This window comes from Argiope bruennichi, chromosome 1 (assembly GCF_947563725.1).
Source record: "Argiope bruennichi chromosome 1, qqArgBrue1.1, whole genome shotgun sequence".
Lineage (NCBI taxonomy): Eukaryota > Metazoa > Arthropoda > Arachnida > Araneae > Araneidae > Argiope > Argiope bruennichi.
In genome coordinates this window covers 24,444,292-24,469,039 of record NC_079151.1, presented here as the reverse complement: position 1 = coordinate 24,469,039, position 24,748 = coordinate 24,444,292, and the positions used below count along the sequence as shown (strand labels likewise).

The following is a 24,748-nucleotide window of genomic DNA, read 5'->3' as shown; positions in this document are numbered from 1 at the left end:
AAATATCTGTAAAATATATGAATTTAAATATAAAATACCTGTGTAAAATGGCAATTGTTTCGATATAGGCACATATAATTCGATATAGAATTCGTAACTCCTTAAACGGGCAGATATTTTTTATACCTACGTGCAAATCTATAACGGCGCAATACGCAATAACCTTTTTTTTTACAATACGAGCAAATCTACAGTGTCAACGGTTTGTACTATTTATTATCATTTTCAAAAAGACGCAATTAAAAGTATGAATTACCGAATTATAATTTCAAGGTCTGAATCTTTATGAAGAAATTTAATATTTCTTAACGAATGAAACTCATGCTACTCTAAAGTCTCCTTTTTAATGCATTACATGCTAAAAGTGTATTTCTCAAATCAGTAGGTAGCGCTTTTTTTTAAAATTCACAGACGGTTTACTCTATCGCACTACAAACGCATGGAGCTATCACGCACCATACTGAACACGCATCTCATTTATATCAAAGAGAAACATTAAATATTTCAATCCCACACATGTGGCTTATTTGGAAATAAACGAAAAAATTACCTGGTAATTTGACTTCATGTTATCTCATACCTTAGAATGTAGTTTAAATTGAACAATTAGGCTCTTTGAAATAAAAATATAGATATTTATTATTTATATTTTAGTTATTTTTTTTGTCTGAATTAAGGAAAAAGTATATAGGATTTCTTTGTTATTTTTTTTTTCATTTAATTGACTAAAATTCATTGCATTATGATTAATGACTATTTATATGTCATGTGCTTAACATCCAGTTATTCGAGAACACTGAATATCTGTTGCAAACCTTTCCTATTTTTTTCAATACTTTCTGTTGTTTCGTCTAATATTTTCTTATTCAAGACATTGCTCATTTTCTTAAACTTAATTAATTCTAAAGGGTTCTTAATTTGTCGAATTTTGCAATGGTAATTCATATTTCTTGTTATTCACTTCATCTAACTCTCGAATAATTAAATAGATTTTTTCGGATTAAAATGTAATTTTATGTACTCAAAATTCTTTTCAAATGGAACAATCTTTTTTTTTTCTCTCGAAAAACTGGATACTACTAAAATTACAAATTCATTTGAGCCTTTGACCAAATGACACCATTTCTTATTTTATCAAAATAATAATAATAATAATAAAAACATTATTCAAAGTAAGAAAAGGTTAACTTAACTTATTTTAATTTAATTTCATTCTTCCTTTTTACAATATTTGTGGATAAATGAAACTACTTGCGATGTTTAATAATATTGATAGAGAGTTCTTATTTATTTATTTTTTATTTGATAAAGGTTCTGACTCGTAAATTTATTATAAATTTATATAATTTCTGCTATTCATTTTCACTTTTTAAAATTTTTTTTAGTAATTTTAATGTTTATCTATTGAATCTCCAGTCTGTTTCAGAAAATTAAACAAATTAAGAAATAAATATCCATATTAAAAATTAAATCCCATGATATTGAAATTTTAACAGTTTTGTGCTTATGTCAATATACATTTCCTAATCATGCTGAAATTTTATATGGAAGATTAAAGTAAATTTTAATTAATTTCTCTTAAAGCTCTTACTCAGTTTAATATTTTGAAGTATTAAACATACAATATTTTTGGAATATATACAAAAGTAAATATTTCTTAAAACTGCATGCGAGAATATACCAGGTGAGATTATAAAATTTGAGATTTGGAAAAAAGATTCACGAAGAAAATTTCTTTTGTCAAAATTATTTAAGATTAGAATTTTCAATTAATTTTATCTCATGCTTTTAAATATTCACTTCTTTCTTTTTTTGCTTAGTTAATTTTTTTTATTAATCCCATGAAAAAATTCAAATTTAGCTTAGGAAAATATTTTTTTTGTATTTAAATTGATCAGAATATTTTGTATGAAAATGGTTATATAAGTTTATTAATCATCATAAATTTTGATTTTATCCAAAATTAGCAATGATTTTTCAAGTAAATATACCAATACATCTATGTATTTTCACTGCATTTAAACGTTAAGATTTGATGTAATAAAAATATCATTTTTTATGTATTAAATGGGTTTATAAAGAAAGGTTAATATAACCGGTCTGAAAAATGAGCTAAATCGAAATGGAAACGTTTACTAAACTATTCCATCTTGAACTATTAATATAGTCAAGTTGGCATATCCATCATCTACATCAATATATTTATCAAAAATTTAAATATATTTCAGGGGTTATAAATTGAAATTTTCCTTTACTCCTTATATAGATAAAATATAATATATTTGTATTATTATAAAAGAAAAACTGAAATATCGTAGATGATAAATGATCTTACTTTACCTCAAAAGATTAATGGTCTGACAACTAAATATAAAATATAATCATTTTGATAAATCAGCGTTATAAACTTAAATGGTTGCCTAATAATTTAATTTTTGCTTTATTGTAATATTAAAGTGAGTGCCACAATAGATTACTCCTGAACTTTCTTTTTTTTATCTCCTAAGAATAATGAATATATTTTTTTTTTTTGAAAAAACTAAACCATTAATGTAAATTAAAATCTTCAACAGAAATAATTAATTTTGCAATGTATTTTCTTTCACTGAGTTTAATTCGAGTACATTTGCTTTAATGGAATAAATTACGAAAACCACCTTTTCATGCTTCCTATATTTTATTATATAGTTCATTAAATTATTTCGCACCTTAACGTTGCTACTAAATATTTCCTAGCGTGTTTAATATCAGGATCAGCGCTAATTACCATTAATTGCGGTAAAATCAGAAAGTTACAGAAATGAAGTAAATGATGAAACGTTTCCGATTTTATTCTGAGAGCATGAGAGAATGTATAATCAGTTGAGCTTTCAGAATAAGCTCATTTTATCGTGAATAATAATTTTCTGAAATATTCATATTTTTATTCCGGAATTTATTTTTTAATTTACTTTGATACTCCCAGAAGCTAATTATTAGCAATGAAATTTCTGAAAAAGCACCTTTGCTTAACATTGCGTTTTATGTTTCTGAAATGTGTACAGTTTTTCTTAACAGAATGTTTTACCTTTCAAAAATTTCATCTGTGTGCACCGTTGCTTGATATAGAGTTCTATCTTTAAAAAACATCACCATATTCTTTACTAGAAGTTTCCATTCTCTAATGAATCTTCCATCTATGTATCCAAATACTCCTGGGAAATGTTCAGCTTCTTGGAAGAATGGATGGATTCCTAACCTCAACTTACAAGCTGCGTTAATTGTCTACTGTATTTAAATAACAAGAAGCAAAACGCCACGTTGAAATTTCTTAGGAAAAGATAAGTGATAATTAAATTAACTTTCAATATAAATATTTATATTGCATTTGAATGTTAATTGGATTTACAAATAAAATAGAACAGACTTCAAGCATTGCTGCTTCATTAAGAGATGAATATCTCTTTTGTTACTCGGCATAAAATCTTTGAAATAAAATATTTTTAATTAAATATGAATGCATTGAAATAAAAAAAAATATTTAAAGATTTTGAATATAGCAAAAAAAGTTTTAACGCTTCAAATATCTATATTCTTTATTTAAAACCTTATATCTTGCTAAATGTCATTTAAAAATATGTACAAATGTTTGCCTCATTTCTTATGAATATAAAATATATTGAGGAAAATATAATGCTCAGTTTTAACTAAAATCTTAAAGCGAAAGATGATTTTGTGAGTAGTATTATTGCCTGCTTTTATGTTAGAGATTACTTCTTCTGCATTTTAAATGTGATTCTTTTTCTTTCGTTGTATTGAATATAGTGTAACTGATATTTTCAATCCACTGTTCTCTTAAATATGTTGCAAGATTTGCATACAGAGTAACGTCTGATAAAGTCATGGATTTTGAATGTGATATCTGTTGCAAATTTATTTTAGAACTGATATACTTTCGTCAGTCCAATGTATGAATTCACGATGTCTATTTAATGTACTAAACTGAAAGTTGAAAAGTGTAATTAAACATTGCCAAATTTCTGTGATAGCTATAATGAAATTACCGAGTGGGAAAGGAGGAATTATTTTATTTATTCAAGACTATTATACTATTATATAACGTCAAATCTTTTGCATTTACGAATTATATGATGAACAACTTTTGAAATTATTATCTTTTTTTTCCAAAAATAATAGTGAATTAATAAATTCTTTCATGTAATTCATTTTATAGTCCGTCAAAAAAAATGCCTGATAAAGTTTGTTTTGATTTCTTTAACCGTTCTGTGCAGGTATGACAAAGTACATTATTACAAAATGTTTAGTTATTATTTTAAATGGATTATAAAAAGTATATATCTGAATAATGCAATATATGTGTTCGTTTTCAATAAGCTCAAGTAACATCAAAGGCATATTCTCTTTCAAACATAAAGATCTTTAACGAACTTTCTAGGAATATTAGTTGTTATTTTAATTTTAAACATTTAATTAAATTTAAATGTAGAAAACTTACATTTTATTTGTTTTGCAAGACTGAAGAACGTCTTTATTTTAATAAAAAAAAGAACAAGTAGCAAAATATTGATAATATTTCAATTTATTAATTTGTACATTGTAAAGTAATTGTATATTTCAATTTAGACGAAAAGAATTGATAATCTGCATTTTATTTTTTTACTGGCCTATCTTAGTATTTATCAATTTTTTCATATTAAAATGGCCATTAATGATAATATAGAATGTATTATTTGTGATAACATATTTATAAAAATATATGGATTCATATGAGAAAAAAAGAAACTTTTTTTTTATATTCTCAAAGCTATTTAAGTTAAATAAATAACTTCAGCATTTTTAAACATTAATTATCTTATACCTAGTGATTCGAGATATTTCTTTGGAATAAACAGTAGAATATTTTGCCATGATTTGTAAAGAAACGTTGCATGAAATAATGATGCCCTTAATCTAGATGTTCAATGCATATTTGAACTTTCTTCCTCTAAAAGCATTTTCTGTTTATATTTTCATAATATCCCCTCAATGTGTATGGATATTATGCGGTACAAAGCTTTGTTTTCTTCACTTTATAAACCTTAGATTTTTGAAGTAAGCATTTCGAAAATATCACAAAGTGGATCTAGGTTACGGATAAACATAAATGACTGCAGATTCAGTTCAAGAAACATCTATGCATGAAAATTTCGGAATCAGATAGGATTTTATTGTGATCCAAGTCTGAAATGTTCCGTTGTCTTAAATCTAAAATTCCCTATTTTAAATCGTAATGTTATGTGCATTTCACTAAAATATAGTTGATTTTACATTATCTAGAAGATCCGATATACATTTCAGCATGGCTTATTACAACTATTTTCATGCAACTGTAAAATATTTTTATCTTTTTTTCTTTTGCCTTTCGGATAAAACAGTTTGAATTTAACCTATAATATGCCGTTTCGTAGATATTTTTCAGTAAAAACAGCAGATATGTGAAGCAAATAAGAAATGACAGTGAGCATATTTTCCAAACTATTATTGTATTTATATTTCTTATGTAGAGATAAAACTGTTTAAAATTTCGATGAAATCAAGCTTATTTACATTTACAAAAGCGCTTTTTCTGAACGAAATATTTTCAATAGAACTGAGTGTAGTCGACAGTTAAAAATATAAATATGTTGATAGAAAAAATAAAAGAAAAATGTATCGAAAATTTGAATCGAATAGAAACTGTCCAATCTACCTTTGATATATTGTACATTTTTAATCATATAATCGCATTATATTTTCATTTCAATAAACAATATATTTCATAATATTCTTGCTGGAAAATAAATTTAGCAGTTATAATTACTTAAGCTGATACTAATTATAATGCTGTGGCGAAACCTTGTTTAAAAATTTTATCTTATATTCTTATGTCTTCTCATGAAACTTGAAATTATATTTCAGAAAAGTAATATGTATATATGAGAGAGAGAGAGAGATAGAGAGAGATTTCTTCTATTTTAAATAGTCCATATGCAGATGGGATGAAGGTAAAGTAAGTATTTTACTATATCTTACCTAGTACCCCACAGAGAAGTAACTCCGATTTTGGTATGGAAATTTGCCATATGCGTAACCAAATTTTAGGTCTCCTGGTGAACATGCTATTGATTTACGGTTGAATTGCCTTCATTCCCATGGTTGATTGTACCCTTAAGTATGGTGGCCACATAGGCCTCTCCGTAAAGGGAGATATCTGTGGTAATCACAATACCCAATTTGCTTAATGTTGTGGCTACTCTATCATTTAAATTGAATCGAATGCTATCAACATGGCGGTAGTGGCACAATTGCGGTTACCATCTCCCCACAGTGGGGTACTTTTGAATTCCTTCAGGCAGGTAGCAGTAACTCCGATACGGTATTATACCACAACTGCAGCATATTTCCACCAAAACCAGTACCTAGAAAATATATGCATAGTATAAGTTTATTTTTTTTTGTCCAGCCGTTAGCAATTTTAATCAATTCTCTCTGATTTTCAGGATCGTTTTAATTATCAAAGAATCAGCAGTTATTTTGGTCTTCAGCGAAGGATTCATGAGTGCTGTATACTCTAAAATGACTAAATAAATTATGATCTCTCACATAAATTCAATTTCTATAAGGGATCCCTACTTTAAATAAGCATTTCCTGTGATACGAACGCAGGTTTTCATCCTTGTTATAAGTGAATCTTGAATGTAAAATTAATCGATATGACACAGAGTGATAGAAAATATAAAATAAAATATGATTTTTTTAATGAAATAAAAATTGAATTGATTCAGTTCCTCGATAACTGAATATCCATTAAAAAATCACTCAGGAAATGACACTAATCGTTGCGTGCTTTATTAAATTTAAATTTTTAATCTTACATAGAATTTTTTTTGTATTAATTGAAATTAAATCCACCTTGAATACATACAATTTATAAATAGCATGGAAGAATTATATTTATGTGTCGATTCTTCAGTGTCGCATAAAATGTGGTGAAAAATATCTTATCAAATTTTTGCATTTTGCAATGCAAATATTTGTTATATATCCCTAAAATATCGTATATGTATCGCTAATAAGAACATTTGATATATATCCCACAAAAATATCCCAAAATGTAAATATTTATTTATTTTCTTTTAATATTTTTAAAAGTGGTTTATTTTTGAATTGTCTAAAAAGTGGAATTACAGGTGTTTTTTAAGTAAAGATATCAGATACAAGTACAATTAAAGTTATTAAGAATTTTAAAATTTTTTAATTAAAAATTAAATAGAATATATAGACTTACAATATATATAATAAAAACTTCCTATTTCATTTGTTTATGCAAGATTATGTTTGTTTTGTAAAAAAAAAGAACAATGGATTTTTTACCTTTTCAATTGCCTATTTAGTAATGAAACAAGATAAAGAAAAAGCAACTGTTTTCGCACAATCGATTATTTCATTTATAGCAAGCAAGCTCTTTACCTCTGAAACTATCACATCAAGTTTATTGAGTTGCAAGGTACAGAAACGAGAAGTAGCAGCCACTTTAATACGTTGAGGGTACCTTTATGGGACCCTTGCAATCGACTAACAAAATTCCTAGTGACCAGAACATCTTTGAAGCCTCCCTTGACAAAACCTTTTCACATAGAGAGAACAGATGATTTCCCTTCTGAGATCAGGAGAATCTAAGGATTAAGGAATCAGGAGCGCCCCAACCATTAACGAAACCCCAAAGGTATTTTAATTGATAAAGGGTTGAACCAAAAGGACGTTTTCTATTTTCTAATTGCGTTGATGAAACTATTGCTCCTAAAGGGCTCCAATTAGAAGTGGAGTAGATTTTAATTTGACTTTAAGTTTTGGAAACGTTTCTATTCCAATATCGTTGGTTTTCTTTCTATTGCATTTCATAACCCTTGCTTTATATAAATGGTAAAAATATACGCTTAACGCGTAGATTTTCTGAAGACAATACTTGCAAGAAAATTTTAAATTTAATCAAGATTGTCAAACATTTAATGAGTTATCTTCAATTTTTAATTATCATTCCCTTTGAAAAACAATATATTTCTGAAAAATTAATCAGGATTTCTATAATGACATTATTTGTCCCACGGGGGGCACCTAGTAATTCAGGAAGAGAAACTTGCGGTGGTTGTTGGTTCTCGCCACCCTTGAGGGTACACAAACGGTTGAGGGTGGTTACCACGCATCGCTGATGGGACGTACTTCTTTAGAGAAGAGTTATACCGTTACCGGTGATGGGCCTTAGGACTCAACCACTGCTCCCCCTAGATATGCTCTCGAGTTGGTCCGGTTATTCAAATTTTTCCGCGTGCCCTCGGGCGGGTCAAAGTAGCTCTATGATAATAACATTTCACTACCTATAATTTATTCATTTTTAATCTCAATAATCGACCAGTTTATAAAAACACACACAATTAAGTTGTAACTCATTCATTATAAAAAAGTATTCTACACCAAAAGAAGTGTTAAACGGAAATTTACTTTATTAATTGTTCTCTCTTGTTCTTTTTTGATTTTATAAAATCTTCTTTTAGAAGAAAAATGATTTGCTTGAAAATTGCAATCATAGAAGGTGCAATGAAGGGATTTATTTTATGTATGATTTGCTTCAGATAAATATTATTAAAAAAATTACTATGGCATACATTATATTGTCGTATAGATAAACCGTGTGTTAACTTTAGTAAAGATAAAGCTCGCTAATCTCAACTCAAAACTTTATTCAAGGAACTAAAGCTTACATCTGTTTTTATCCACAAGATGAAATGACTCCAATCTTCCAGATTTAGAAAGAAACAGAAATTATTAGAACATTCTAGAGCACACAAGAAATAACAGAAAATATGTCAATAACAAAAAGATTTTTAGGCACCTTGCCTATAGTCAGATACGAACTTGCGAACAATCGATTTCAGTTCATATCATTTTACCACTGAGGCATGTAATCCATGCCAAGTTAGAACAAGTTACATTACAATATTTTATTGTTTCAAGTATCTTATTTAAAGAATAATACTAAGCAAGGTTAAAAAAAAAATATTATTCATTAATATAACGGAAATTCAATATCTTTTAAGGATAGTAAATTATTTGTTTCTCTAACAATGTATCCAAAAATAGCCTGTCTAATTACTTACAGCCAAATTTTAATAAATATATTAATTTTATTTGATAATTCGTCAAACAGTAAACACAAAGAATGGTATAGAAGCTATTGTTATAATATTATTAAAATATATGAATCATCCTATTAGTCTGGCGTAAATGCATACATTACATATGCGAATGCCTTCAGCTTATGACTAACCATCTGTATGATCCAAGTGAGCGAACCATCCTTTATCATAAACTAATAATTTATCATTAGTGCTAAATGTGACACAAATGCGCTATCCTCGTTTCGGTCCACTGCTCATAGTTTATATTCTTTGAATCAAGTTACCATCTAAACCATTGAGCAACTGAGCCTTCTGAGTAATTTAATAACCATAAGCGATGGTTGAGTGGGTAAGGTGAGCAATAATTACTGCTTCGAAGTTGTAAATAGACACATAAGTTTTGATTTAGATGTACCATTTATTTCAGTCACGGCGAGATTCAGGTTTAAGATGAGAATATAAATGACTCTTTATTAAAATGGGATGAATGCCATATTCATCCACTAAACAAAGTGGTAAAATTGTAAAAATGATAATTTTATTTAGAAATTGGAATTCCTATGTGTGATAAAATTTTGAACTGTATCTTTGCATTATAAATATAAAATTCTTTACACGCATGATACGATTTCTTTATTTTGAATAATAAATAAATTAATTAAATTATTTAGCAGAGACAATGGCTCATTGAAATGATGTGGACATGATTTAGCTTAAGCCAATTGTTAGTTTTAAATATTTTTCAATTAAATTAATGAATTAATTCGGTATGTTCAATTATTCTATTTCTTTATTTAAACTTTTTTTCCGTTTGTGATGTTGATAAACGACGATATGTATGAATATGTAAAAATATTCGTAATTACAAGCATTTCCAAAAAAGTAGTAAATGTTTGAAATCTGGGAAGAAATTTCTTTTTTTATTTTGAAATGTTCTAATCCAAATGATTTATTATTTTTGTTAGTCAGCCTTACTGTTAACTCCACCCTAACGTAAAGTACACTTCAATGATTTTTTTAAAATATTTTTTTCAAATTAATAGTAATCAATAGAATAAACAAGCTTTCGATACTTCAATCAATTGAAACTGCAAACGCAGAGTGTTTTTATGAATGCGATTCAAAACATTTGAAACTTTTTAGCAGTTTCTTAAATCTTATGAAAATCATTATTTTGATTCAAAATGGTTACGATCCAAATTAGTTAAAATTTAGTTTTGTTAATATTTTTTTTTCTTTCGTTAAAGTGCTTTCACTGTAACAAAAATAATGCATATGATAAACATTATTGGTTAATTTAAAAAAAAAAAAATGTTTCATTTTTCGCAATTTAAATCTGAAAGAAATTTCACAGATAAAAAAAAATATTTTTCGAATAAAATATTTAATTTTTGTACATATTTATAAACCAGCTTTTCATTTTTTTTTTTAAATACAAAGCAGCAATGTTTTAGAGAAACATCTCTCATTTGAAATACTTCGATTTATGAATGTTTGCGTGTTTTCTCTAACTTTATATTTTTAATGAACATTTCTTATATAAATATATTCGTGTATCTCGAAAACGGCTTTAACAAAATTCCAATTTTAGATTAAGTTTAGACTTTTAAGTTTATCTTTATAAGAATGTTACCTGAAAAGAAGTTATTTTGCACAAAAATACTTTTTTTCATAACTATTAGAGCCTTTTTTCTATCTGCTCTAATTTTAACAATGTAATATAGCGCCATCTTGTAAATTTTGTTGTTGTATAGAATGTTGTATGCATTTCTGCCACAAAAGGATAACCTACTGGTAACTGAAAATTTTATGAGAGTTATCCGAATACGAATACGTTCGCCTCACATTCAATAGCAACAATGCAATTATTCTGTTAACCAATTCGAATACCAAATTAAACTAAGTGTATTCATAGATTATTTTATTTCAAGGACCAGTTTATATGCATATAATTTTTTTAAAAAAATATTCATATATAACGGTATATGATTCGAATCCAAATATTTTCTCTGAAAAAACATGTTTTTGCAAAAAAAAAAAAAAAAAAAAAAAAAAAAAAAAAACTTGCCGAGCAAAGCTTGGTTTTCCAAATACTTCTATTTATATGAAATAAATCTCATATTTCGTTTTTCACCATTTTTATATTTGTGAAATATCTTGGGTTTGAGGATTAAATCGACGATTTAAGCATTTTTCGCAAAATTGTTTATGTAGAATTTAGTTAGAAACTCCAACCAGACTTACATAACATGACAATTTATTTTTTAAGTAACTTCAGGAAATAAGTAAATTGATCAAAAAGAGTTAAATATTATTTCGGAGATAACCTTCTCTTTCGCAATATAAAAAGGAAAAGCAAGTGCTAATAACGATTCTTTTTGGAAGTATTATCATCATTTTGAACAACTAAGTGGTCGTGAGCCTTTCAATCAAGTAATGACTTCAATATCCCCACATCGACTCCCGTAAAATTATGGTATGATGTAATTTCCTCCCCCTAACTGCGGCTCATCGCAAGTCTTTGTCGACAAGATAGTTCAAAATTGTCTAACATTAGTCGTTTGTGTGCAGTCCTTTCTGGAACGGAGCACATTATAAGCATTAAGCAGAATTTTACGACACCTAATTTTCAGTCGTTTGTTTAAAGATTATATTTATTTTGTCAGACATCTTTATCTACGAATTTAACATAATTTAGTTTGATTGTTCATGAAATATCAGCACTTTCTAGAGAAGTTATTGTTATGTGAGGTTGCCTCTTATCAAGATTTTCTTATATGATGTTGTTATTTTTAGTACTTAGATCATTTTTCAACGCTCACAAAGCAATCGGTCCAGTTTTATTGTTTAAGAAATTTTTTCTTTAATTTTTCTATAATGAAAGTAATAATTTTGGTTTGGCTAAAATATTGAAGATGACAGCAAAAGGTTCTTTTAAAACTAATAATTTCGTTTTGAAATTAAAAAATATGGGGGGGGCGCTGATTTTCTTTCATTAGTGGTAATTTTAGCATTATTTTATTCTCAAAAAATTATAAAAAAATATTTAAAAACTTAGAAATAAGGATTTGAAAATTAATGATTATACTAAGTAAGTCGGTAATCATTATACTAAGTATAATGATTAGGAATAAGTATGACTATTTATTCCTAATAAACTAAAATTTAAGAAAAATTTTATATAAGGATTTTTTATATGATATGATGAGTGTAATTTTAATTTTAAATTTTACAATTGCATTTTTTTTTAAATTTTACAATTACAAATTTTACAACCATAGATGTATTAATCAGCATTTAAAAAAATAAATCATACCATTCGCTGTGAATAACTGCAGATATAGAAGGTCTTATAATTACAAACAGTTACAGTTATTATTTTAAATGTTTAATATGATTTTGCTCTCAAAAACGTGGAATACAAACAACAAATTATTTTCTTGCAATCCACGGAAAATGGTTAAATTAAGGATTAATAATCGGATATATAAAACTGATAATTCAATTTTAAAGATGTAAATAAAATAAATTTTTTATAAGAATTTGCTTATCTAAAAGTAATAGAATATTTAATACGAACAAAAATTTTATTTAGCGTTTGAAAATATTCAGAAATTTTCTTTTTAAAATCCTGTATTTCCTGCATAATGGAATTTTAAATTAGTTCAAAAATTAATCATTTCTTTCAAGACAATTATTCGAGTATAAAATCCATTGTGAATTTTTTTCGAGTTGAAATATTTTAAAATGTAACATTTAAATTACCATATTTAATTCTAGAAACGTGTCAAATATTACTTTTAATGAGTCTAAATTTATTGTTGCATCAATTATTAGCTTGTTATTACGCAATATATATGGAATTTCAAAATGGTGTTCTAATAAATGTATCCATATATCTTGGTAAAAAGTATACTTGTAGAAAATAAAACTTTTCAGAATTTGTGCATGTGTATAAATGTCAGAAAACAATTTAAATAAGATTAATATATCTAAAGAGATGTATGTTCGAAATAGTACCCATTGGTTTAGTAACAATACATATTTTTATTTCAATTTTTTTTAATTATTTATAATTTTTGATTTTCCCTCAGATCTACAAAAACAAAGTACACTTCTGCAAAATATAATGTAAAAGTCAGATATTATATGCTTGAACTGAGATCTGCAGTCTAATGTTCAGTTTTAACTTCATGATATAATTAAAGAACGGTGATAAAATTCCGAAGTCAGTTCAAGCTTTATCTAGAGATTAATCAGCAGTGTTCAGCATATAAATGTTTGGTGTTCGTTCCAACTATAGCTTTAAATTTACATAGTATCCCTGATATCAATAATTTAATCTACAGTGCCACAAATCAATGACTATCCAAATGGTTACAACTCGCCAGAACATGGTTATAGAATACTAAATTGGATGGATTAAATATAGATTCAGATGCACGAGAAATTCACTTTATATTTTGATAAAAACATGATTGAATTAATATATAATTTTCTTCATTGCTTTGCTATTTTCATATTTCTTTCATTTAAACGTAAATTCTTCAAAACTCGAATGCTTGAAAAGTGATATTTATTATGTTTTGCGAATTCGTAGAAACGCGTTTCAGTACTGTATATTATTTTTCATATAAATAACTTTAAATTTGTTCTAATATTAATTATTTCATTATTATCTGTAGAAAGAATCATGCATAACATCAGTTCTAAATATTGAGTGAAATCCTATATAATCACCAGTTACTCAATAGATGATAAAGGACATTGCGCTAATTTACATTTTTTTTTCTTCATCACTCAAATTTGTTTATTGAAAATCGCCAGTGAAAATAATTTTTTGCTGATATTATCAAAGTTTCCTTCTTTAAGACATTTTTGTTATTGTTGAATATTACAAAGTGTTTTTTAAAAGAAAAAGTCAATGTAAAAGGAATCTTTTAAGTTTCGATTTTCATATTTACTATATGTGATGAAATAGAACTCTGTGAAAATTCAAATCCTGTGTTAGAGATTTAAATATGCATGAGTGTGTTAAAAGTCTTCATTAAGAAAGGAAAGTAAAATAAAAGAATGAAATGTTTCTTAATTACTTAAGGCAGAAGATTTTGTAAGAGAAAATTCATTTTATTTACAAATTGCCAATATTTAACATTATGACTTGAAATATTTTTAAATTTAAAATTAAAAACAAGATACTTAAAAGAATCTATTAGAGCAAACGGAACGAAAAGAAGTGTTATCCTTCTTATTTCTTGCTTAAAGGAGTTTATAATAATCTAGCATAAAAATCATACCTGCAAGTTAATATTTGTAAGCTTTAAAAAAGAATTTGTTACAATATTAAGTATAAACATAAAATAAATTAAATAAAAAACTATGATATACAGTTCTTACAACTACGAGTTTTAGTGTCATAATGATGCTTTTTCATAAATAATGGCTCAATCATTTTTCATGATTATAGCTATTTGATGACGGATAATCCTTATTTGACAACAGAACGTGACATAAACGTATCGCATTTTAACTGAACAGAGTAGTTATTTAGCGTTTTGATTAATCGAACTTCTATCCGTTGAGAATAACGTGAGTCATGGTGTTTACTTTAATTTGTAACAATATAGTTTTTTGCCATCAGTCAAGAAATATTCGAGAATGAAGAATGATACTTGCAGCAAAATGAAACGTCTCCACATTTTTATCACTTGGAGAGCTTCTATATTAATGGAATTCTAGTAAATGGATGGTCAGGATGAAGAAGTATCATATCCCCTCCCCCATTCATTGGATCTCATTACGATTTATTTATTTTAGTGGAGATATATGAGACATAAAGTTTCTCGTCTATGTCGACTACAATCAAGCTAATTGCTTTGTAACAGAATGTCTGAATAGTCAACGGATATGCCTAGAACCGTTTAGAATTTCATCGATTGATTTTATTAGAATGTTTGGTCATTTGAGTTGCTGTCAACAACTCAAGCATTTCTGATAACCTAAAAGACCACTTGTAAAAACTAACTATGGAATTCAGATGCAAGTTATAAACTGTTTACTTTATCTTTATTCAAGGCTTTTATACATCTTTCAATGGTCATTTCTACGAAAAAATGACAATTATTACTTTTACGCAACATATTATACAGGAATTACAGTAAATAGAATTCATATATGCCTATTTATAATTAAGGTGTACGTACACACTTGAAGATTTTTTTAAATTTTAACTTTAAAAATCCAGTGTTTTCACAGTAGGTTATTAATATATGTTTAAACTCATTTCAGTGAGAAAAACCATATAACACTAATTATTAATTAATTAAATAATATTTAATGAGCTAATTTGCCTATTTTTTGAAACATGATATCTTAAAATCTAATTTGTACAGACACACAATTCTAGTTGGAAATTATACCATATTAGTCTTCATATTGTCTGCCTCAAACAAGTTATAAAATTGTATAGTTTTTTTAAAACAATTTTTCCATCAACGATGAATAGAAAAAGCGAGATTTTTTTCTGTAATTTTAACTTTTAAACAGCTATTAAAATTTTTCTATAAATATAGCTTTGATTGAGGCACAAAACATCTGCTATTTCATACAGATTATTTTGATTTTGAAATAACTGTATTTGGTTAATTTCTTGTTGAGTTATGATTGTTTGAATGAAGCAACATAGTGGAAAAATATCATTCTTCATTAAATGAGTTTTTAAATCACCGTAACTAGAGTTTTTAATGAAAGCACCTCAAGAAAAATAATTATAACTCGAAAAGTATTTCGAATATTGACAACATCTTGGTATCGTTTGAACGCTAAAGAATCAGAGAACATTATTAAGCAATAAAAAAAAAATATTTGATATTTTGAACGATTTTCGAAGTTTCAAGTGTTTACGTACACATTAATAAAAAGTAACATTTTATTTACTTTTCAATGTTATAAATTCAATTTTTTTATATTAAAAATTATTTTATTTTGTTTGACTCGTCAAAAGATTTCCCCAAAATACTTTCTTTAATTTAAGATTTTACTCTTTATTGCTTCTAATCAAGATGTTAAGGATTAAATTACAAATATCATTTTTGATTACATATTTTCTATGACTACGCATGAATATATTATCAGTATTTGCATTTCTTTCTTTTCATTCTAAAGGCATTTTTAATTAATATGATTTTAAGAAGTTTGTGTACCATTTTGTGACATTTGCTCCGGCAGATATAAATCTTTAGGTAACTGTATGGAATGAAATGTTCCTTTTTTGTATTTTTATTTGAAATTAGCTGTTTTGGCTGCATTCTATTAGCAAAGAAATTTTAATGTTTAATTTTATAATCAGCAGTACATTTTAAACAGTCTTAAACAAAAGCTTAAACCTTTCTTATACAACGTTAATAATACATGGATAGTATTTATGTTTTGAAAATACATTTATTTCATTTACCAAAATGGATTCTATTAATTTTTCCCTATTCTCACAGAAAAAATTGATGTTTTTACAGAATCATACAGATATTAGTGAGCCATATATTAATGAAAGAGTTGTATGATATGTTAGCGATTTCATTTGATATTGTCGGATTCTAGCTGAGTATTCGGTAGCCTAAAGCCTAGAACACTGTTCTACCTTTCCAAGGACTTGAGTTTAAATCCAAGAGCAATTATGTTTACATGAATTTCCTTTATTTAATTTATATGGAAATTATTATTTATTCCAATTTAATGCATGTGAATTTAATATATGTAAATTTCCCCCTGGTTGAGTGTTGTACAGTATTCCTCTAGGTATATGAAGACTACGTCTAAATAAGTCTTCAGCTATAGTGCTGTCCGTGTAAAAAAAGGAAAATAAATTTGTTTAGAAATTTTATCTTATTGCAAGCTCATTTCTATTGGACAATATCATGAATACTGTACAATATCATAAAGATGTCGCAGAAATCCTACAGGATTAAAGGAAGAATTATAAAAAGATATTGATGAATTTCACAGAAAGAATTCCATGAAAAATTCTTTTGGCATGAAAATTTTCAATGCATATTTTTTAATGAAATATATATTATTTTTTTAAAGTCATACAAGATAAAAATAATTAAGTAAAGCAATTAAATGAAATATTTCACTTTATACAATAGTATTTTATCTTAAATGAATATAAAATTAACAAAACCTTGTAATGAAAAATAATACAAATGAAATCGCAATTTTCCGTGCATGCAGATAGAAAATGTAAAATTTAAACAAACGATTTAAATGGCTGTTGAAATATATTTTGTAAATAATACTATTGACTTTAACTGTCTCCTCACAATTGAAAAAGACGTGCCCTAACAGAACAGTTAAGCAAAGTGATTAAGGTCATCGAAGCCAACTTGAGGCTCATCAAGGCTAATTGGAATGGGACCACTCGAGTGACTAATGAGCGAAACGTTACTCTGCTGTTTCTAAACGTTCATCATCATCTGAACTTTAAATGAAACAGTATAGTCTCTTGAGAGAGAAATCTTTATACCCTTGCTTCAAAACATAGATTGTTATTTATTTTCTTATCAAATGTTCGAAAGACTAAAATATGTTTCGCTTGTTAGCAACAAAGTATTTTCTCAGTATTTCAAACTGAAAGTTGGAATTTACTGATTTAAAAAAGAGTTTACAATGAAATATTACCGCAATATGTTTTTCAGAGTATAAAATTTATTTTAGAGTTTTGACAATATTTGTATGAAAAAAGTGAAAGAATAATAGTAGTAATCAACAAGAATATGATATAAAATATTTTATTATTATATCTACCTTTTAATTTATCTTGGGTTTGAAACATTAAAAAAATAAATTTGATGACCTATAAAACAGCTCACAATAACTTTTTCTCAATATTATTTAGCAGCCACTTTTAAACTGTTTTTAATTAATTTTAAATAAAAATATTATGTAAATTTTATGAAATGAATTGTTCTTGGATTCGGAATTAAATTTGAAATTATTAACTGAATTTTGTTTCCACGATTAGGAAAAGAGAATTACCAAAATGAAAACTAAGATGAATGAATAAAGGTTGCAGATAATTTTTAAAAAAGTTATTTCCCTAGATGAATAATGAAATATATTGAAATGTGTAAATTGAATACTTATCGTAAAGAATATTATGTTTATATTTATTTTCACCTATATTAATTCTTTCGGTAAAAATGGTCGCTATACTTTAGAATTGAAATTAATAGATTGAAGAGAGATTTTCTTTACAAAACTTTTGCTAATGACAGGGTTAATACGAGATTATCTTAAAATTTAATAACATACTAAAGCTGACCATATTAAATTTTGGAAAGTAACGTTTTTATATATATCCAGAACAATCGATAGATCGGTATAGCAAATAGAACGTAATAGTAAATCACATTTAAAATAAAAACACTATATAATTTGTATTTATACATGCATGTCTTATTTAAGTTCACAATCGAATTAATATGGACGTTCTATAATCAGTGCTTTCCTAAATGCATAATCCTAAGTTGTTTGCTTGGAGCAATGTTAAAAATAGTATTTCATCAATACTCACTGTAGAAATATTACAAGGCACAGCATTGTTTACAATCGCTTTCAAAGAAACTCGTTCTCATTTCTTTTATACTATACATTTTCAAGCATGAAATTCTGATTTCAGCACATTATTTAGTTGCTTGTTCATGTCATGACAAGGAGGGGGGGGGGGCAAAAGAATCAATAGATCTCACAATGTGGGATCACCGTTTCATTATTCATAATTTTATCAGAATCATGGTGAAATATTGGAAACTATTAACATAATTTTGTATATTTTATAGTTTCTAATAATTCAAAATTAATTTTTGGAAAATGTATTAGTGCAGCTCATTTTCCATAGTCCCAAAAGTTCAATGTTAGTAGATTTGGATGATAAGTTCCTATTTTTAACAGTGAGGACCATTGTTAAATAATTTTGTAAAAATAGCACATTTGAAGATCCACTCTAGTATGATGAGGTGGCTTCTACACCATAGAATCGTAGCATTTCGTTTCTAGCCCTTTTTCTCTAGCTTGGCTAGTCATCTTTAATATTTTGATTTTTACACCATAGAATCGTAGATTATTGACACAATTCAGTAGAAGATCCACTATCTATCGGAACATGAAGCTGATAAATGTGTAGTGAGTCAAGATTTCAAACTTGCTACATTAAGAAAGACCTATCCTTATAATTTGCAATTGGTTTAAAATTGTAAGCTTTGTCTAATCCCGGTCTTTGCACAGTTTTATGATGGAATATCAATTTGGCTTCAATACATCTAAAAATGTGCATTTAGATGTTTAAGATCCATCACGCAATTAGTACAGAAATCCAAAAACACTATATAGCTAAAGTATTGGATAGACTTTCCACTTTCGCTTTGAATTTTTTTTTTTTTTTTTTTTTTTTTTTTTTTTTTTTTGTGGAGAACAGAGTGAGTATCAAGTTCCGCCCTAAGTAAAATAATTATTGAATGAAACTATTACAGTTATACACACAATTTTTTGTAAGTTGTAAATTTCTCCGTTAAATTTATGATAGACCACTTAGCTTAGCGGATTTCAGAATGAACTCTTTTTGCAAATATAAAAAAAAGGAAGCCAAACCACTGTTCTAGCTAGTTTTACGACATTTCCTATGTAACACTGGACACGATATTGTTTCTCATACCCTTCAAAGCTTGAGTTTCATGAAATAACATGGGAAACCTCCAAAGAAACTTCTGAATTCTCCTTGGATAGAAATGGACAATTTCATTTCATTGGAATTTTAAAAAAATACTTTGCACGTTTTCCCGCAATTCTATTTCATTGAAAAATAGTTTCATTCACCCTTGGATGCATGTATTAATTTAGACATTTTTTTACAACGATAAAATAATTAAAAAATAAAGGATTATAAGATGGCAACAACTTATCATTATTTTTCAATGGTTTACTTCTGAGTAACCTTTTGCAATTAGAATGTCCTCACATTCTTCTTCTTTTTCCATGTTAATGTTTAATAAAATCATGTTATGAAATGCATTTAAATTATAAAAAATACAAATTTAATAGTTGACTATATTTTTGATGATATAATCAAGCCATACACAATTTTCTGAAATAGAAGAAAAAGTAACTCGATTAATTCCGGAGCAAAATTTATAACCTTCTAAAATATGATGAGTGGCGACGGCAAGCATGATGGATTTCTAGAACCTAAAATTAACATTCTAAAAGCACGTATTGGAAACATATGATGCTAGGAATAAATGGAGCTTTCAGAGTCTTTGAAATATGGTCTGTAAGAGAATTATTGTTAATTTCAGAAGCCACGACGTTGTAGAAATGCACGCAATAGGCTATATGCACGAGAACGTGACACTCGTAGCAATTTATTATTTGCAATTCATATGCTTGACTAATTATGAAATGCATTTCGTAATCTACACTTAATTAAACAAGCTAAACCCAGTTATTAAAGTATCTGGAGACGATGACGTTGTTGTGATAAATTATTTCATTGAAGTCTGTTTATGCAAATGGAACAAGGGCTGAAAATCAAGGGACTTTCAGTTATAATTTAAGTAACAATCTTAAAATACACACAGAGAATGAAAGGAAGAATAAAAAAAGCATTTTCTCTTGCATATAACACAAAATGTTTCTGTTATAACTCTTTTTGAAATTCATGGTTTGTCGTTAAATGCCAATGATGGACATGATATTTGATGTAATTACTTGTGTTTTTTCCTAAATTATATGTAGCTGGTAACAATTCCAAATTAAATTAGAAATTCGGTACTATTAAAATATACTTGTTATTTAAACTATGTTAAATAGCATATATTTATTTTGGGTTTCATAGAAAATAAGTAAAATATGTCAATCAAATTATATATAATAATAAATATAATTGAAATTATGAACAGAGAAATATAGTTACACATTAATAAAAATGCCGCTATGGAAATATCCAGGTTACGTTATTTATGAAAAACTACGCTATCTATGGAACATTAAAAACATTTGACAGAAATAAAAATATCGTAGTAGATAATACGTTACAAAAATTGTAATAAATAGAAAGGAACTAATTTTGCAGACTTTAAGAGGTACACTTAAGTCTTTCCAGTAATATATACATGATTTTTTAAACTGGTTATGGAAATTCATGAGAAAGATAATCATCCTTTTAACAAGAGAATAAGCTTAATGACCATCGATTGAGTCTTTGACGTCTGTTAGATTATTAATGATGTATTGATCTGAACTGATTATCAATACACAAGCCATTAAAGCTTTCTAAGTGCTCTTTTTCAAATGCTTTTATTGACATTCTTTACTACATGGTTAGTGTCTTGAGAAATTTTAAGTGAAATTTTAATCTTATTTCCTATATTTTTTTTAAATCCAAAACCCTAATTACTTAATTACCTCCTAGGTATAAAATTATTGTTTGAAGTTATTGATTTTGTTTTTCCTGCCGTATCTGAATATGGTTTTCTGTAGAATATTTTTTACATTTATAACGGATAACATTTCTGCTGAAAGCTTTCTAACTTTCAATCATTTTAATCTTTTGATTTCTTAATTAGACAATATACATTTATAAAACATTTCATATTTTTAACTGTTATCTTACATATACCATCATCAGATTATACTGCCCTTATTAGTTAATACATAAGACGTTTATTAAAACTCTATTTTAATTTATGCAGATTATTGCTGTAATTTAGCGTAATACGATTTTAGTTATATTTACAATTGTCTTGAAGATAAAGTTGGATAAATATTGCATTTATTAATTTTCATTTTCGCAATGAAAAAGATTTTAATAGTTAATTTTATTTCGATAGACTTCTTCATCATCACAAAATTATTATCATAACCATTAATAATGCTATTTATTATAATAAATTGAAGCAATACATGTTTTATAAGTTTAAACAAATAAAATTTCTACGATATTTATCCCAGTTAGAAATATATGAAATATTCTTGATGAAAAGTGTTTCACACACACACACACACACACACACACACACACACACACACACACACACACACACACACACACACACACACACACACACACACACACACACACACACACACACACACACACACACACACACACACACACACACACACACACACACACACACACACACACACACACACACACACACACACACACACACACACACACACACACACACACACACACACACACACACACACACACACACACACACACACACACACACACACACACACACACACACACACACACACACACACACACACACACACACACACACACACACACACACACACACACACACACACACACACACACACACACACACACACACACACACACACACACACACACACACACACACACAATCATTTAAACAATTCCTGCTGGTTTCCGGGAGAAATAAACTATATAATGAATAGAAATATAAAAACTATATAATGAATGCAAGGCTACATCATTTTTACTCCACCGCCACTAGGGATTGCAATACCGGTATACCGGGATACCGAAAACCGGTATTTTGAGCCATTTTACAATTTTGTAATACCGGTATTCACAAGTTTAAATACCGGTTTTTCGGTATTTACTAGAAATTTTTTAAATTGTCTCCACTATATGTTCAGGGATCGCCAACATAGCAAAATAGTATACGTTTTTGTTTTTATGTCTTTTAACGGACGAAATTAATTAGCTAATTAATGGATTAATTAATTGCTTAAATCTAAATTATCGAAGCATGGATTATCCCTGAAAGAAGATACTGTATCCATAACGACTAATGGAGCAACAGTTATGAAAAAAGTTGGAAAGTTGATTGGTGGAAATCAGCAATTGTGCTATGCTCATGAAATTCAATTAGGAGTAATAGATGTATTATACCAAAAAAATAAAGAACAAAAGAATCCAAATACTGTGGATATAGAAACTTCGGATTCCAACTTTAAAGAAAGTGACAGTGAGATTGATATTGACAATGAAGATAATGACAATGTAATTGTTGAAGAAGATATTGCTAATGGGGATGAAATATTAACCTATCAAGAATTGCTTCCTATAATTTATAAAGTTCGATAAATTGTTAAGATATTTAAACGTTCCCCTATAAAAAGGATAAATTACTATAATATATACTAACTGAAAATAAAACAGAATATATGTTAATATTAGATTCTAAAACACGTTGGAACAGTTTACTCCTAGTGATGGAACGATTTTTGAAATTTAGAAATCCAATCCAAAAAGCAATAATCGACTTAAACCTGTAAATTAATGTTTCAGATAGTGAATTCGACTTAATATCTAGAAATATATCAGCTCTACTTCCAACAAAACTGACTATAAAGACATTATGTCGGAGAGATTTTAATTTATTAACAGCTAATGCAACAATAAATTTCATGTTGCAATCATGAAAGAACAGCACACATCACTATCTGAAGAATTATATATTACATTGAAAAATCGCACAGAAGAAAGGCATACCGAAATAGAAAATGTCTTATGGTATTTACATAATTATAATGATTTTTAAAATGAAAAAGAAGAAAAGAAAATAATCAATTCATATCCGATTAAATTTATAGTAAATGTTCTTACAATTTTTTACCCACACCTTGTATTCTTTCTTTTTCTAAAATTTCTAATACCGGTATTAAAACCGGTATCCCGGTATTAAGATTTTAAAAATACCGAATACCGGTATTGAAATTTTGGTCCGGTATTGCAATCCCTAACCACCACAAACCGACAAATAAAGTTTTACTCCATGTCCTCCAGTAGTTTTTCTTGCTGCAAAACAGTACAGATACAAATTAAACTGAAATGCCTGTAAGCTAATTTAAATAAAAAACTTTTAAAAAAACCTATGATTATTGTGTTATTGAAAGTTTCTAGTAAATAACTTTCTCCTGTTATGACTTTCATTTTCAAAAATTGAAAAGCACAAATGTTTGATATTTGAAAAAAATTTGCAAAATACTTCATAAATGTTTGAATTATCAATAATTAAATTATGTAAGGACTGTCAAAGATACTTCATTTAGATTAATATGAATTATTTATATAAATTTAGTTTTTTGATTTATTTTTTCTATACCTTTATGGGTTTTTTTTTAACTCTAAAGATGAATTGAATTTATATTTATTCTCTCATGAGATAGATTTACGAAATCGTGCATATTTAAGTATCCTCGCTGAAAATATAGCTAATATTTTTTAGGAATGAATTTCAATTAAACATTTAGTTTAATTAAATGTTAATTCAGTGCTTGATGAATGTATATGATTTTATTAATTTATTACAAGATAGTATAAAGTAAAACATTTCGATTGGGAAAATATCTAAGAAAATGGTTGCACATTAACTTAGTGACTCTTTCTAAAACCAGTAATTTAATTTACATTGACACTATCTTATTTAGGTCAAGTGAATTCCAAAACATGTACTCGAAGCTTTAAAACAACACTTGCATCCTTACATCAAATT

The 24,748-nt window shown here is 27.1% G+C and overlaps 1 protein-coding gene across 2 annotated transcripts in view; it reads left to right on the top strand.

The window, feature by feature from the left end:
- The window catches only part of LOC129969435 (nephrin-like), a 344,289-nt gene that overhangs the window by 214,501 nt on the left and 105,040 nt on the right, over window positions 1–24,748 (top strand). The gene's annotated exons all lie outside the window — the stretch shown is intronic.